The following is a 16,244-nucleotide window of genomic DNA, read 5'->3' on the forward strand; positions in this document are numbered from 1 at the left end:
TGTCAAGGGAAGTAAATTCAATTCACTCGGTTTTTTTTTTTTTTTTTTTTTTTTAAGTATACTAATGACTCATTCACGGAAAAGTTTAAAATCCCAAAATCATTCCTCATGCCAGTGCGGAATGTGGAGCTGGACGCTCTAGTTCTAGCTGGATGCAAAATTTTCTTTTACCTTACCTTGGAGTATGAAAACACCTACCCTTCATAGTGGAAGATGGTAGAAGGTGTATTTAACATGAAGAAATGCATTACTGACCAATCTATTTAAATGAAAAGCAATAAAGAAAACATGAAAAAGGCAATTGTGCTTTATGTGGCAATTGGAGTGGTTGTGTATATGTGTATTCAGGGTTTTGAGAACTGCTGAGACAGCAAAATAAGATTATCTGTCATTTATTAAATGCCTACGAGGCATTTTAGACACAGCATCTCTTTCTTGTTGAAGTATAGTTGATTCACAATGCTGTGTCTGTTTCTGATTCAGTTATACATCTATGTATTCTTTTTCACATTCTTTTCCATTATAGTTTATTATAAAACATTGAATGTAGTTCCCTGGGCTCTACAGTAAGGCCTTTTGTTACCTGTTTTATGTATAGTAGTGTGTATATGCTAATCCCAAACTCCTAATTGATCTCCTGCCCTTTTTCCCCTCTGATAACTATAAGTTTGTTTTCTATGTTTGTTAGTTGTTTTTGTTTTGTATATAAGTTCATTTGTTTCCTATTTTAGATTCCACACATAAGTGATGTCATATGGTATTTGTCTTTCTCTTTCTGCCTTTTATCACTTAGTATGATAATCTCTAGATCCATCCATGTTACTGGAAATGGCATTATTTCATTCTTTTTTGTAATTGAGTAATATTCCATTGTGTATATGTACCACATCTTCTTTATCCATTAACCAGTCAGTGGACATTTAGATTGCTTTCATGGCTTATTTCTGATTTTTAATGAATACTCTATGGTGTAAGCTTACTATCCCCACTTGACATAGGCAGGTTCAGCATCTCTCCCGGAGCTGAGAAACATCCTTGGATTGAAGCAGAAAGTCCAGGAAGAGCTGCCAGCTCTTGCCCACCTTGGGGAGGAGCACTGAAGTGGTGTGATTCTGTCTTTCCTAACCTGGGTTAAAAAGGTAATGCCTGCTTATTCCTAAATAACTTGTCGAGCATCTTCAACAGTTTAAAGGGTTGGAACTCTCCTTGTTCCTCCCTGCTCCTTGTCTGCATGCCCTTTTGTTGCCTTTCCTCAAATCCCTTCTTTCTGTGCGCCGTCCTCCTCTGTCGGATCCTGCTTCTCCTTGGGGTCCTGGTGTAGGCTTCTTGCTCTGGCTTCCATTTGTCATTTCTCTGGAGCATCCTTTACCTTCCAAATGGAGTTTTCTGTAAGCCCTTATATATGACCCTGGCTAGGATGGTCTAGGTCAAGATTTTTGCTCCTTCCTCTCATTTCATTTGACAGTAAACTATTGAGAATAGCCCTAAAGTCCAAACTCCTTAACATGGTTTATGTAGCACAAAAATTCATTGAGATATCACTTTATTGTCTTGTGTTAAGTCTACAGTAGGAGGCTCAAAGAATGAAGAACTAAACATTCTTTCCACCTGTATCCCGGAAGGACAACCAAGCCTCTGTCTCCTGGATTCCTTGCCCTAGAGAAGTGCTTGTGCTTAGCCTCTCTGTCATGTCTGACTCTTTGTGAGCCTTTAGACTATAGCCTGCCAGGCTCCTCTGTCCATGAGATTTTTCAGGAAGAATACTGGAGTGGGTTGGTTGCCATTTTCCTCCTCCAGGGGATCTTCCTGACCCAGGAATCGAACCTGCATCTCCTGTGTCTCCTGCACTGCAGGTGGATTCTTTACCCGCTGAGCCACTGGGGAAGCCCCAGTGGAATAGTGGGGATTAATAATTCCTTTGTTTTTCCATAATATCACTAAGAATGCCTTTGGTTAGCAGGCCTAAGAAGGATAGAAAAAGATACTTTGATAAGGAAAGTCATGTGACCCAGTCCTAGAGGGAGAACCAATTCTTTGTTCCTGTGAAACCAGAAATACAGGTGATTTGTGGGTTTCATGAGTGGTGGGACCACGACTCTGCTTTTATTTTCGGCCATAGTAGGTAACAGGACCTCGGATATACACACATTCTGGGATGCTAGGCCCTAAGGCCTACGTTTTGGAATCCATGGAAAATGGATGTCTCTGCGCAGTTCACCATGGATGGAGTGATGCTGCGGGCTTTCAGATGGAGGGCAGCCCCAGCCAGGGCACACTGGGGCAGCAGGTAGGATAGAGGAAACATTACAGGTTCTCACCAGCTTTTCTGGAATATGAATATGCCATAATTCCCAGAGGAATTGATCACAAAAAGGTAACTGAGAATAGATATCCCTCAATCCTCAGCAGAAGTAAATAGCCATTTGCTAAAATTAGAAATACATAACCTCTCCAGAGACTGGCACAAATTTATTTCTCCCCAGCATTGCTTTACCCCTTTAACAAATTGTGTTTTGCCTTACTCTAGTTAAAAGTTTTTCAATTTTTAAAATATACCGTTAGTTCCTTTGCATCCAAAACTTTGTATTTGTCTTTATAGCTGCCTGAAATACTTCCATCTCCTGTCTTACCACCCCAACACATATACACACCCTTAGGTGAGCAGAAATTTGGAATGGGACCGTGTGACCCTAGGGTTGATGGTAAGCCTGCCTATTCTGATTCATTCATGTAGCTGACTGAGGATTTGTGCTTGTTTAGTTTGGTCGCTGCTAAATACAGTACAAAAAACTCACACAGAAAAATGCAATTTGTGTGTAGCCCTGATTTAGAAAGGAACATAAGTGCTAGCAGAGTTAAGAAAGACCTGCACAGAAATGTTTCCAATCATAACTGAAAAATACAAGGAACCTGAAGACTGTCGCTTGCCTTTTATTATAAATCTGATGCACTAGCAAATGCCTTGAATTGTTGAGCTCTGGTTACAAATCCATGAAATAGTCTTCTCTAAGGAGGTATTTACCTTTCTTTATGTAACACACATTATGTAATTATAAATTAATTCTCTCTGACAACTAACTAGGGAAATATTTTAATCTAAATAGACAAAAATCATACTCTTCTAAGAAGTCACTGAAAGGTCTGTGTTCTGTTACTAAAAACAATTTTATTAAGGTTCAGGAGTGATTTGCAAACTAATGTTGTTTTCATGTGTCTAATACACAATATAGTTGCTGAGTTTACCTACTGGATTAGTCTTTCTTGGTACACATTACATAGGGAGCAGTCGTGAAGAATGATAGTGAAATTGAACTTTGTTTTATATTTTGATTATCTGTATTATTTTTACTTCCTCCCTTGAAAGACTTTTAAAAAACAATTAAAATTTGGGGGGAGTAGAATGAAAGCAAATATTAGTCTGCTGTGCAGACATACAAGTGCAAAAATAACACAAATGGTTCAAAGAAACCAAAGACAACTCTGCCCAGGGGGAGGTTTGTCCTCTTGTCAGAAGCCTATAGATTAGGTTTGCTACATTAAAATCAAATAATACATATTTCAGTTCAGAAGATATTGAAAGTAGAATTATATGTCTGTGTTCTACACATAAAACATCAGCAAATAATTCAGTGGTTGCAGAACAGTTGTTTCTTTGGGTCAGGATTTTGCCAGCATGTTTTGTAGCTTTGCAATTCTCTTGAGCAAAGTGATAAAGGTGATGAATATCTATTTTGAATTAACTCCCGTTACAGTGAAGTGCCAGTTGATCCAAGCTCTTTCAGTCATGACAATTCAAATGTATCTCATTCTTTTTATAAAAATCTGAGCAATACCTTCTTGAAAAGCAAAAACAGACAAGAAGTACACCTCCCTGGAGATAAAGGATGGATGAGAATCATTGAATGGATTTGTGAAATGTCCCTGTCAGATTGCACTGGACACTCTGCTATTGCTCAATTGCATAGTTGCTCCCCAGCCTTTTTCTGTGTTCTCAACACCAATTCTGTCCAAAGCTGAGCCTTTGGAACTCACCCAAAAAGAAAAGGCATGGCTTTTTATGTCTTCCTAAATCCATTTATGAAATAGCTGTGACCATTCTAAGTAGAATGTGAATATTACACTTTGGTGATAATACATTGAATCAGAAAATGATTCAAATGAGGCCTGAAAGATCATCTTTACTATAAGGAAATTCTGGCCACAGGAGGTGGCATAACCTGCCAGGTAGTCAGTAGAAAACCCTGAATTGGAACTTTGCATAATATATGATATTGAATAGCTACTCAGTCAGTTTTAGCTGAATTTAATTGAATTGGAATACACTCTAGCTCATAATGCAACAAAGATGACTTATCACTTTACAGATGCTGAAGAGAGCTCATAAAGTCATCTCTGGTTGAGAAGGAGAGCTAACATTTCTTTAATTTATACTATATGCCAAGCTTTATGCTAAGTGCTTTACATACATATTATTTTTACTGTTCAAACAGGAGTATCTTTTGTCCTTCTGTTTGCTTCACACAAAGAAGCCAAGGATCAGGGAGATTAAGTAACCCAGCCAAAATTATCAAGCTAGTGAATAAAAGAATGAGAAGTCCAACTTGGGACAATCTAACTCCACAGCTTGTTTTTTTAAAACCACTGTGCTGTAGCCAAGTATTTTTATTGGCCAAGATAAAGAATTGGAGTGTCCATGGAAGGGCTCCAAGTGATGCCTGTCATGAAATACAGACTTTTGATACTAAGGGAGTTGAACTGAAAAATGCAAAAACAATAGTCTGATTTAACTTCTAATTCTGGTAACTTGGCAAACTATTCAGAAACTCTCATGTAACAACTACTTGGAGAGCTGGATGAATTATTTTCAAAGTGATATCCTTGAGGCACTTAGCAGGAAATCATATATACACATGTATGCTTATTCACACACATATCACACACACATACACAAGAAACGTATAGCTACAAGCAAAGATGAAGGATTCGTATTTGAAAAAGGAACATTGTTGAAATTTAATTCTCATTCAAAATTACAAAAAATATTTGAAAACTCCACTTGTGTCAGTTATCAAGCACAATAAATAGCAGTTTAATGGCTCCCCAAACTTGGGATAATTGAACAATATTTTTTATACACACACACACACACACATGTTGTCATTGTTGTTGTTTAGTTGCTAAGTTGTGTCCAACTCTTTGTGACCCCATGGACTGTAGCCTGCCCAGCTCCTCTGTCCACAGGATTTCCTAGCCAAGAATACTGGAGTGGGTTGCCATTTCCTTCTCCAGGGGATCTTCCCAACTCAGGGATTGAACATGCATCACCTGTATTGTCAGGCGGATTCTTTACCACTGAGCCACCTGGGAAGCCCCATATATACACATAAATATATACACACACACACACACACACACACACACGTATACATGCATATATGTATAAGACACATATCTAAAATAATGTCAGAGATAGAACCCATTGAAAAATAACATGACACTGAAAAAAATAATAGGCAGATGTCAAGAAAAGAAAAATCAAACTTGAATTTTTAAAAATGAAAAATATAGCAATTTAAATTAAAACCTCAATCTATAAGCTAATTAGCAAATCAGACATGGTGGCAGAGAGAACTGGTATGATTAAAGAGAAATCTGAGCAATTTTCCAGACAGTAGTTCAGAGATCTGAAGAAATGAAACAAATGAAAAGAGAGTCTAAGCGCCATTGAGGATATGGTGAGAAGATTAAACATTATCTAATAGGAATTCAGAAGGAGAGAAAAGAAAATGGTTGTTGGCAATGTTCAATATAATACAATATTCAATGATTGATGCCATTTGTAGAACAAGCAAACGACACGTCTTTTCAGGTGGAATGCATGCAAGTCTCAAAGAGTTTATTTGGCCAAAGTTTCGACAGACTCTGTCTTCTATGCCAATATTCAAATCAATTGTAGAGTTATCTTTTGTAAGGCAATAAATTAAAAAATGCAGAAATCCAAGAAAAAGTCATTAATAAAATGTTTTTTCAACAAGTCCATTTACCTCTACTGAAAATAACTAATCATCAGATATTATTCTCATTGTTTCTAAATATTACTTTCATAGTTTCATGACCTGTGGTTGACATTTGTATCTTTCAATTGTTTCCTACTTTCATCCATGCAGAACTGCCATCATTGCAGTGACAAATCAAAAGAAGTTTGTCTTTGGTAAACTTTGTGGACACAATCCAGCTAGTGCTTTTCCCAGCAAGACCACACATTTGCGAGAGAAACTAACAAAATTCATAAACACTTACAAGTTTTCTAACCCGTCTATGATCAGGTATAGATGGAAGGGAGGAAACCTCGAACCAAGAGAAAACAGTAAAGAAACCTAAGAAAAAACATCATTCAAGGAAAATACAAAGTAATATGGAAAAAATAAATTCAAGTATACCATTAATCACAATAAGTGCCAATGGGCTAAACTTACCAATTCAAAGACGGAGTCTCAGCTTGCTTTTTAAATAAGTATTGCTTTATTCTATTTAGAGAAGACATCTAAAAACATAAGATGACAAAAAGAAAAAACAAAAGGATGGAAAACATAAACCAGCCAAATACTAAGCAAATGTTATTATAGTGAGTAATGCTTAATACCGTCAGTTGAACATGGCCTAAGGGCAAAGACCACGTGGGCAGCAGCTAGGATACACGAAGCATCAGAATGATCACATCAGTTTTCCTGGGATGTGAGTATTTCATAATTCATGTAGAATACGAGGAAGAAAAATAACCATTTTATTATTTTTTCAACTTATTTTTGAATTGGAGCCTTATCTCATTTTTCAGTTTTCAAAATTTCTGTTTTCAAGTATACATATGTATACTATATGCTGTAAATTTCCTATGTATTGCTACATTCCATGAATATTAATATGCAGTGTTTTCATGGTTACTTACTTCTAAAATTTCAAATTTCCATTATGATTTCTTCTTTTGAGAAGTGAGAATTTCAATCTCCAAATATGTGAGTGTGGCTTTCTTTTCACTTTAAATTATGCTTTATGTTTAGGTAAAAAGAACAGATAGTGACAACAGGGAAAAGTCCTTTCTTGTGAAAATAATAATTCTTGAGTAAAGTCTATTGGACTAGTTGAATCTTTTCTTAGATTTACTATATAAATACTTAAAAGGACATGAAAAGATGTGCAGCTAAGCAGCCTAGCTGTCATTTTTATATACTTCAAAATGATTTAACCAGATGTCTATTTATAATGTTTCACTAATTGCAGTGACATTACTGATGCCCTGCCCATGTCCTCTCAAAACACAAAAATTCTAGTATGGGCCCATAACTACAAGCAGCGAAGTGCTTTCGCTTGATCCATAGGTGAGAGGAAAGCTGGAAGTGCTAGGGATTTAAAGCCCTTGGGAGCAGTCCTTAATCATTGATGAATGAGAACCATAGCATTCTTGCTCCCTGGGTGAAACAGCTTCTGAGTGGAAACCATGTTCTCTAGTATCTCTCAGAGTGCCCCAGTGGGACCAACTCCAGTTGCCCACCTGCTTTATAACACTTGAATTTCTTGACTTTCAATCTTTTCTTGTCTCGTTTCCCCACCCCTTACTGGTGCTCCTAAGAAGCCAACCCAAAACACCCAATTGACAGTTTGAAATAATCCAGTGTTTTTGAAAGGGACAGAGTGTGAGGATAGAAGCTTTGACGCGTTGGGTTACCATCAGTGTCATTATTTGCTTTTATCACAGATTAGAGGAATTTTTTCATATTTATGAAATAAAGAGCTATAAGCATATCAAGAAATACCTTTTATCCCAGCAGAGAGCTTATGATCCCTCATTCTACTTTTGGAAAACTTGAAACTCTTTTTAAAAATATATTTCTGCTGTTTATAAGGACCCAGTATAAGGAACTCTTTTAGACAGCCAGCACAGAGTAAGACAAGGACTTTTTATCCTAGAAATCATGGGAGACCAAAGAGTTAGTGATTAGAATTCAGAGAATTCAACTTGGAGATAGATAGATAGATCTAGACAAATACAGATATAGACAGATATCTAAAGATATATATATATATATAAATTTCAGTAACCTCTAACTGAAATTTAATACATCCTTCAATTGAGAGTGTAGGTAACAAACCACACAGTAGAATTGGCAATACCTGTCATTTTATGACCTGTAAAAATTATTTTTTGTACCATATTATAATAATTGTAGATATCTTGAAATATCTACACTCATCACAACTTCAAAATTATGATAGTTATTACACCTTTTAATGGAGAAGGAAATGTCAACCCACTCCAGTAATCTTGCCTGGAGAATCCCATGGACAGAGGAGCCTGGCAGGCTACAGTCTATGGGGTCCTAAAGAGTTGGACTGGAGAAGGAAATGTCAACCCACTCCAGTATTCTTGCCTGGAGAATCCCATGGACAGAGGAGGCCGGCAGGCTCCAGTCTATGGGGTCGCAAGAGTCAGGGTTGCAAGAGTCGGACTCGACTGGTCAGCTAAGCACAGCATAGCACCCCAGTGAATAGTTCTTATTATCTAATAATATATACACAAATACATATGACAACTATATCTTTTAAAATATTTTATAACTATTGAAAAATATATCACGTCTTTTGGAATCCTGTTGTATTTTATGTGTTAAAAAAATATTTTGTTTTTGAGAAGGGATCCATAGGCTTAATCAGACTGCTAGGGCTTCAAGGCGTAGAAAAGATTAAGAACACCTAATGTGCACTATTGGGCTTCCCAGGTGGTGCTAGCGGTAAAGAATCTGCCTGCCAATGCAGGAGATGCCGGAGAGGTAAGTTCCGTCCTTGGGTGGGGAAGATTCCGTGGAGGAGGAAATGGCAAACCACTCCAGTGTTCTTGCCTGGAGAATTCCATGGACAGAGGAGCCTGGCAGGCTTCAGCCAATGGGGTCACAAAGAGTTGGACACTGCTGAGCATACGGCACACAGCAGGCGCTGTTACCCATTTCATATATTGGGAGACTGAGAAAAAGACAACTAAGCAGTTTGCCCAAGATCAGAGTTTATAAGGCACGGTTCTAGGATAGGAACCCAGGTAATCTGGCTCCAGAGTTCACGCTTCTAACCGAGACCCATGCGGCTGCCTCTCTGAGAGCCGATGAAAGCTCCTCCACTAGACTACATGCATGCCCGAATCCCCACCCCGGTCATCTCAGCCACGCATGCGCGCTTCCCCTAGCAGCCAGGTGCGCTCAATTAAACCCTCAATTGGCGTGTTTTCCACAGTCTTGCTGGTTCTAATCTTGGCCTACCTCTTCCAGCCTCTCTCCTGTGTTTTCCAGCCACACTGCTCTTTGAATTCTCTCTCCTTGCTAGAATGCTTTCCCACCCTTCACTTCTTTTTCATCCTGTGACTTAGGCCTTCGTGTCACCGCGGCACAGAGGGCCCCACGGTGAATTTATCAAAGTAAGTTATCTTCTTTGTTTACTTTGTATGGTAATCCTTTTTCAGTTCTGGTTATTGCAAATATGTTCCCCAACTTGGGATTTATCTTTTGGCTTCCTTTTTTTTTTTTTCATATTTTGTTTTATATTGCCCTTTTTTTTTTTTTTTTTTTTTTTATTAGTTGGAGGCTAATTACTTCACAACATTTCAGTGGGTTTTGTCATACATTGATATGAATCAGCCATAGATTTACACGTATTCCCCATCCCGATCCCCCCTCCCCCCTCCCTCTCCACCCGATTCCTCTGGGTCTTCCCAGTGCACCAGGCCCAAGCACTTGTCTCATGCATCCCACCTGGGCTGGTGATCTGTTTCACCATAGATAGTATACATGCTGTTCTTTTGAAACATCCCACCCTCACCTTCTCCCACAGAGTTCAAAAGTCTGTTCTGTATTTCTGTGTCTCTTTTTCTGTTTTGCATATAGGGTTATCATTACCATCTTTCTAAATTCCATATATATGTGTTAGTATGCTGTAATGTTCTTTATCTTTCTGGCTTACTTCACTCTGTATAAGGGGCTCCAGTTTCATCCATCTCATTAGGACTGGTTCAAATGAATTCTTTTTAATGGCTGAGTAATATTCCATGGTGTATATGTACCACAGCTTCCTTATCCATTCATCTGCTGATGGGCATCTAGGTTGCTTCCATGAACTGGCTATTATAAACAGTGCTGCGATGAACATTGGGGTGCACGTGTCTCTTTCAGATCTGGTTTCCTCAGTGTGTATGCCCAGAAGTGGGATTGCTGGGTCATATGGCAGTTCTATTTCCAGTTTTTTAAGAAATCTCCACACTGTTTTCCATAGCAGCTGTACTAGTTTGCATTCCCACCTCTTTTGGCTTCCTTAATAGAATCATTCAATGAGGAATGTTCTTCATTTTAATGAGTCAAGTTGAGCAGTCTTTTCCTGGATAGTTTGTGCTTTTTGTTTCTGAAGCAGTCAGATTCTCTACCTCCCAGGTCATTGGGATATACTTTTGTATTTCTTCCTAAAAGCTTTAAAGTTTTGCCATTCACATTTAAGCTTTTGAATATTTACAATTGACTTAGTTGGGTATTCAGTTTTTTCTTTTTTCCCCATATGGAGCTGAAACAATTCTTTACAATCCTTTTGTTGTAGGATATTTTAATTACAGAATACTGTATTTCCTAATGATAGAATTTGGAGTGCTTGACAAAAAGAGAAGATCCTGATGGTCTCTGTGTAGAAGTTGCTAGACTTTGTGGTGTGGAGGAATGAAGAAAGCATTTTTCTAGTTTATGCTAAGTATTTTCTAAAGAAAATTAAAACTGGCCAATTTTGCTTAAGTATTCAAATTTTCAATTCCTTAAGAAGGAAGAAATGGGATTATAGAATTGTTAGTCATCTCTATGTGTTTCGAATGCTATTTCTTGAGGTAGTCCTGCTTAGCAGTAGGTCCCGCAACTTGGCCCTTAACATTCAGCAAATGAAACTTCTAGAAAACATGAGATCAGGGGGAATGCTTATGCATACCTGTATGCATACTTACGTGTCTTTGTGTGTTTGTGTTGGGATTTGCATGTTTGCATATTTGCATATGTGTGAAGTAAGGGGAAAAACACAGCAATGGTAGTGTGGCATTTCATCCTGAATAATGTACCCTCCCCAAGTACAGAGACGATGAAAGGTGACAGAGAGAGAAGAGTCCTGGTAACAACATGGGCTGGAGTTGTTGCTTTTATAAACTCATTAGTTTAGCCAGTTATCTCTCTTACTCTTATCAGGTGTAGGAAAAAGAAGGGAAGCAGGAAGGAAGTGGGAAAATGGCAGAAACTTCTCTGGTGAGATTTGCGTGTACAGCCTTAAAAATTTGTGAGTAATTCTTGGCACACAGCAAGACATGTCAGGGCCTGGACTGTGGACTTGGAATCCCTATAGATGAATGAAAGGTCACAGCTGAACATCTGGAAAGATAACTGGTTCCTAAGAGTACATGACTATAACTGTAACTTCCCTGCTGAAAGAGCAACAGCTTGAGTATTTTTTTTTTCCCCTTAATTGGGCTTTAATCTGAAAATGGCACAGCAAGACTTCATGTTTCAAAGGAAACACAGAGGAAAAAAATCCTTTTCCAGACTTTTATAGAAGGGTATTATCTAAAATGAAACTGGATAATTGCCACTGATTCTCTTACTAGGGCACCCTAAGTACTCTGACTAGGTCTAATTCTCAATATATTTTTAGGACATAGTTAAGAACTCAGATCCTGGGGTGAACGAAACACCTAATCCTCCAGCCACAATTTATCACTTGTTTTTTCTTAAGTGACTGTATTTTTATGCCTAAATTCCTTTGTTTCTACAAATGAGAGAAAGTAAAAAATAGTATCTGCCTCGTGGATTTCTTCTAAGGGTTAGATGAATTAATATGTATTAAATGCTTGGTCAGAGCCTGATTGATAATATTGTAGAATTGATAGACCCCACTATCCCAAATTTCCTCTAGCAGCTCTATGTAACCACAGTGTGCTTGCCAACACAGCAAACTGAGTTAATAAGAAATAAAATGCTAACTGGTTTGATTTTCTCATTGCTACTTTACCTCCAGGGAAGAAACTTGACATTTTGTTTCTCTAAAATGCCCCAGGATCTAGAGTTTGGTAGTTTGTGTTATTGTTCCCAGTTCTTCCATGTTTTTCCAGTGAGTAGTTTACTTCCCTCCCCATCAGCTTGGCCATGTGATGTGTTTCGGATGATATATTTTCAGCAGAGTTGATATATGCCACTCCCAAACAGAAGCCTAAGGATCATTTTATAATATGGTCTTGCTTTCTTCCCATGAGGGCAGTTAAGGCCAGCTCCAACAACCTGAATCCACTAATGAAGAAGTAATGAATTGGAGTCATCTCCAGTTTGCAGCTGACATGAATATGGGCAGAAATAAACTGTTGTATAAGGTTTAAATAAACCTTTATGTAAGTCCCTTAAAAGTTTATTTCTGCAGTATAACTTACATAAACTGATACAAGGGAGACGGAGGAGGGTTTTAGTTTGGGTAGTAGAGGCAGAAACTGTCAATCTGGGGGAGGGAGAAGTTGTCCAGCACCAGAAAAGAGTATGTTTCCAGGGACCCACACCTACTTCCCCTACCCTGCCACTTTTCTGCCTAGAATAGAGGACTGATCCGAGAAAGACCAACAGCTTAATGCATTTAAGTGGGAAGAAATGTTAGTTATATGAGCTTCTAGCCTCCTCAAAAATGCTCTTGAATACACATCTTAAAGGGTTCAACCACACTGCCTTTTCTACGTGAGCACATCATAAGGACCACCATAAATTTAGGGGCTTCGCCGGTGACTCAGATGGTAAAGGATCTGCCTCCAATGCAAGAGATCCAGGTTTGATCCCTGGGTTGGGAAGATCCTCTGGAGAAGGGAGTGACTACCTACTCTAGTATTCTTGCCTGGATAATTCCGTGGACAGAGGAGCCTGGTGGTCCATGGGGCCACAAAGAGTCGGACACGACTAACTAACACTTTCACCATGAATCTAAAGCTCATAGGGTCTTCCTGAAAGATCTGGACTATGTAAGGCCCCACCCAGAGAATTTAGCCCAACCTCAATGGGATTGGGAGCCTAGGAATGCCTGGAACTTAATTTCTCACCACGCTTACAAGATTAGAAACTTGAGATACATTTTGTGTACAGTTGTGGTAGTCATGAGTTTAAGCCTACTGTGTGTGCTTGTGTTAGGAGCTTCTTTTGAAACACACGATTACTTTAGCAAATATGTTTCCTAAATATTGAAACAATAACTGAATTAGGGACCTTTATGGTATAATCCCCATGGTGATGAATTTCTAACACAGGTATTTCTTACTTCTGTGTGATTAACATACAATTACTGCTTTGTTGGCTGATACCTTTATCTCATCTACTTCTTCAGAGTTCTTTGAATTGTTGACCTATATCCACCCAACTTTCCCCATCCAAGGGGGTTGCTTTTTAACTTGAAAAACTTCTCTAGTAACAAACTATAGAAATGATCCCTGAAAGTATAGCCTTCTGATTTTTAAGTTGAAACTTGGATTGTATCCACTGGGTTCTTTAACTCTTGTGCGTGCTCAGTCATCTCAGTTGTGTCCGACTCTTTGTGACTGTGGACTGTAGCCCACCAGGCTCGTTTGTCCATGGGATTCTCTAGGCAAGAATACTGGACTAGATTGCCATTTCTTCCTTCAGGGGATCTTCCCTACCCAGGGACTGAACCCATATCTCCTGTGTCTCCTGCATTGCAGGCATATTCTTTACCCACTAAACCACCTGGGAAACCCTCTTTTACTATTAAAGAATCCCAAATTCTTTTATTCTGTATAAAGCATTAAACTATTAACTGTGTAGATAAAGTTATTCCTGGTAAGACAGGATGTTAATAGCCGAGTGCCAATGCAGAGTAAGCTCATTGGCAAGAGCCAGTTCCCCTCAGCACAGAAACATGCTACTATTTTTTCCAGGCTTTACTTCTCTGATATTATTTTAAACAATGTTTGTGACCTTGTTTTGGCTAAAAGCCATAGTACCATTTCTCTAACTTTCCTTTCATTGAAATCTCTTTTAAAATTTTGTCTATTATTTCCCATTCTTGTTTCTTTCTTAATTCCACTCTCATCTGGCATTTACCTCTCACCTGACTCCACTCAAACTGTTCTTACTAAAAGTCATGGATGGTCTCCACATCATTTAATGTCCTAAAGCAGGGGTCCTCGAACTCTGAATCATCCTGAAACCACCACCTCCCTGATTTGTGGGAAAACTGTCTTCTCCAAAACCGGTCACTTGTGCCAAAAATGTTGGGGACCTCTGTCTAAGGGACTCTCAGTCTTCATCTAATTTGATCACTAGAAACATTTGGTATCTGATCACTGCTCCTGGGAACTCTTTTACTTGACTCTTTGATAGCACATTTCCTTGGTTTTCTTTGTGTGGGCTCCTCCTCTTCTTCATCTCTTGCTATTGGAATGCTCCAAGCTTTAATCCTCAGATCTCTTCTCTCTCCTTTTGGTGATCTTATCTATAATAATTTCATATAACTTCTTTATGTTGATGTCCAAATATGTATATTCAACCTGGATTCTCCCCTGCCTCCATATATTTAGTCACCTTCTGAAGGTGAAAATGAAAGTTGCACAGTTGTGTCCGACTCTTTGCGACTCCATGGACTATACAGTCCATGGAATTCTCCAGGCCAGAATACTGGAGTGGATAGCCTTTCCCTTCTCCAGGGGATCTTCCCAACCCAGGGATCGAACCCAGGTCTCCTGCATTGCAGGCGGATTCTTTACCAGATGAGCCCCAAGGGAAGCCCTCAGGATCTTCAATTAGAAGTCTTATACCATCTCACATTTATCCAAAATCAAAAATGGGGTCCTTATCCTAAAATTGCCCATATCTGTATTCATTCTCATCTCAGAAAATGGCAATGCCCTCTTTCCATTCACTCAGACCAAATATCTTAAAGTTACTTCTGACTCCCCACTACCTCACCCTGTATCCAAATCATCAGGAATTCTGGTGGCTACCTTTAAAATAGATTCAAGAATACAACCACGTTCCATCACCAGGGTGGACCAGTCTACCATCATCTTTGGCTTAGTGTATTATGGTAGCCTAACTTGTCTCCCTGCTTTCACATTTGCTCCTTGCTATGGTTGCTATCAACAAGACAGCCAGAGTAGGCCTGCTAAACTTGGCACAGATTATTTTGAAATTTCACAGTGGCTCCTTATTTCTTTCAGGATTTAATCCATGGTCCTTACAATGTACAGTAAGTCCCCTTGTACTCTCACCTCTCTGACTGCATTTCCTGACCTAGTTGCTGTTTTTTAAACATATTAGGCACATTCTTGTTCAGGGCCTTTGCACAGACTGTTCCTGATGTTCGGAATGCCTTCCCACCCAATATCTGCCTGGCTTGCTCCACAGGTACCTTAAGTAATTGCTAAAATGTGTTCTCACTGATGTCCAATTGTTGTTTAGTCACTCAATCATGTCTGATTCTTTGTAACCCCATGTACTATAGCCTGCCAGGCTCCTCTGTCCATGGGATTTCCCAGGCAAGAATACTGGAGTGGGTTGCCATTTGCTTCTCCAGGGGATCTTCCCAACCCAGAGTTCAAACCCAGGTCTCTTGCATTGGTAGGCGGATTCTTCACCACTGAGCCACCTGCGAGGCCCATGTCCACTGATCCTCATAAATACAGAAACCTCCATCTAAAACTGTCACTCTTTCTGGCACTCCTGGTTTCCCTTATCCTTTCTCTTTTTATTTAGCCAGAGTACTTAGCCCGCTCTGACATACCATTCTTTGTCTTATTTATTATGTTTGTTTTTTTGTTGTTTGTGTTCCTTTCTGGGAATGTGAGTGCAGGAAATTTTGTTGATTTTGTTTATCAAACACCAAGAGGAGTACCTGGTACATATCAGATGCTCAATAAATATTTATTGAGTGAATAAATAGATGAAAGAATGAAGTGCAGTAGAGTGTGCTGGTGGTCACAGGCCAGACCAAAAGCCCCATTCTGGTTTCACTGAGCTGTACTGAAGTGACGTGGGCCCCTGAGGTTGTGTCAAGCATTGCATGATTCTGAAAGGGAGAACCTCCTTAAATGTTGCACCCTACCAACTGCCTTACTCATCTCACATAGCACTGGCCCTGGCCAACCCTGACAACATCTGTTTCTTTTTTTCAATTTATTCATTTCTTCTGGCTGCACTGGC

At 39.0% G+C, this 16,244-nt stretch overlaps 1 pseudogene; it reads right to left on the reverse strand.

Annotated features, from left to right (window-relative positions):
* Positions 1-13,449: 13,449 nt before the first annotated feature.
* Positions 13,450-13,532, reverse strand: LOC133049023 (small nucleolar RNA U3; annotated as a pseudogene).
* Between the last annotated feature and the right edge of the window lie 2,712 nt (positions 13,533-16,244).

The sequence above is a fragment of the Dama dama genome, chromosome 29 (assembly GCF_033118175.1).
Source record: "Dama dama isolate Ldn47 chromosome 29, ASM3311817v1, whole genome shotgun sequence".
Taxonomy (NCBI): domain Eukaryota; kingdom Metazoa; phylum Chordata; class Mammalia; order Artiodactyla; family Cervidae; genus Dama; species Dama dama.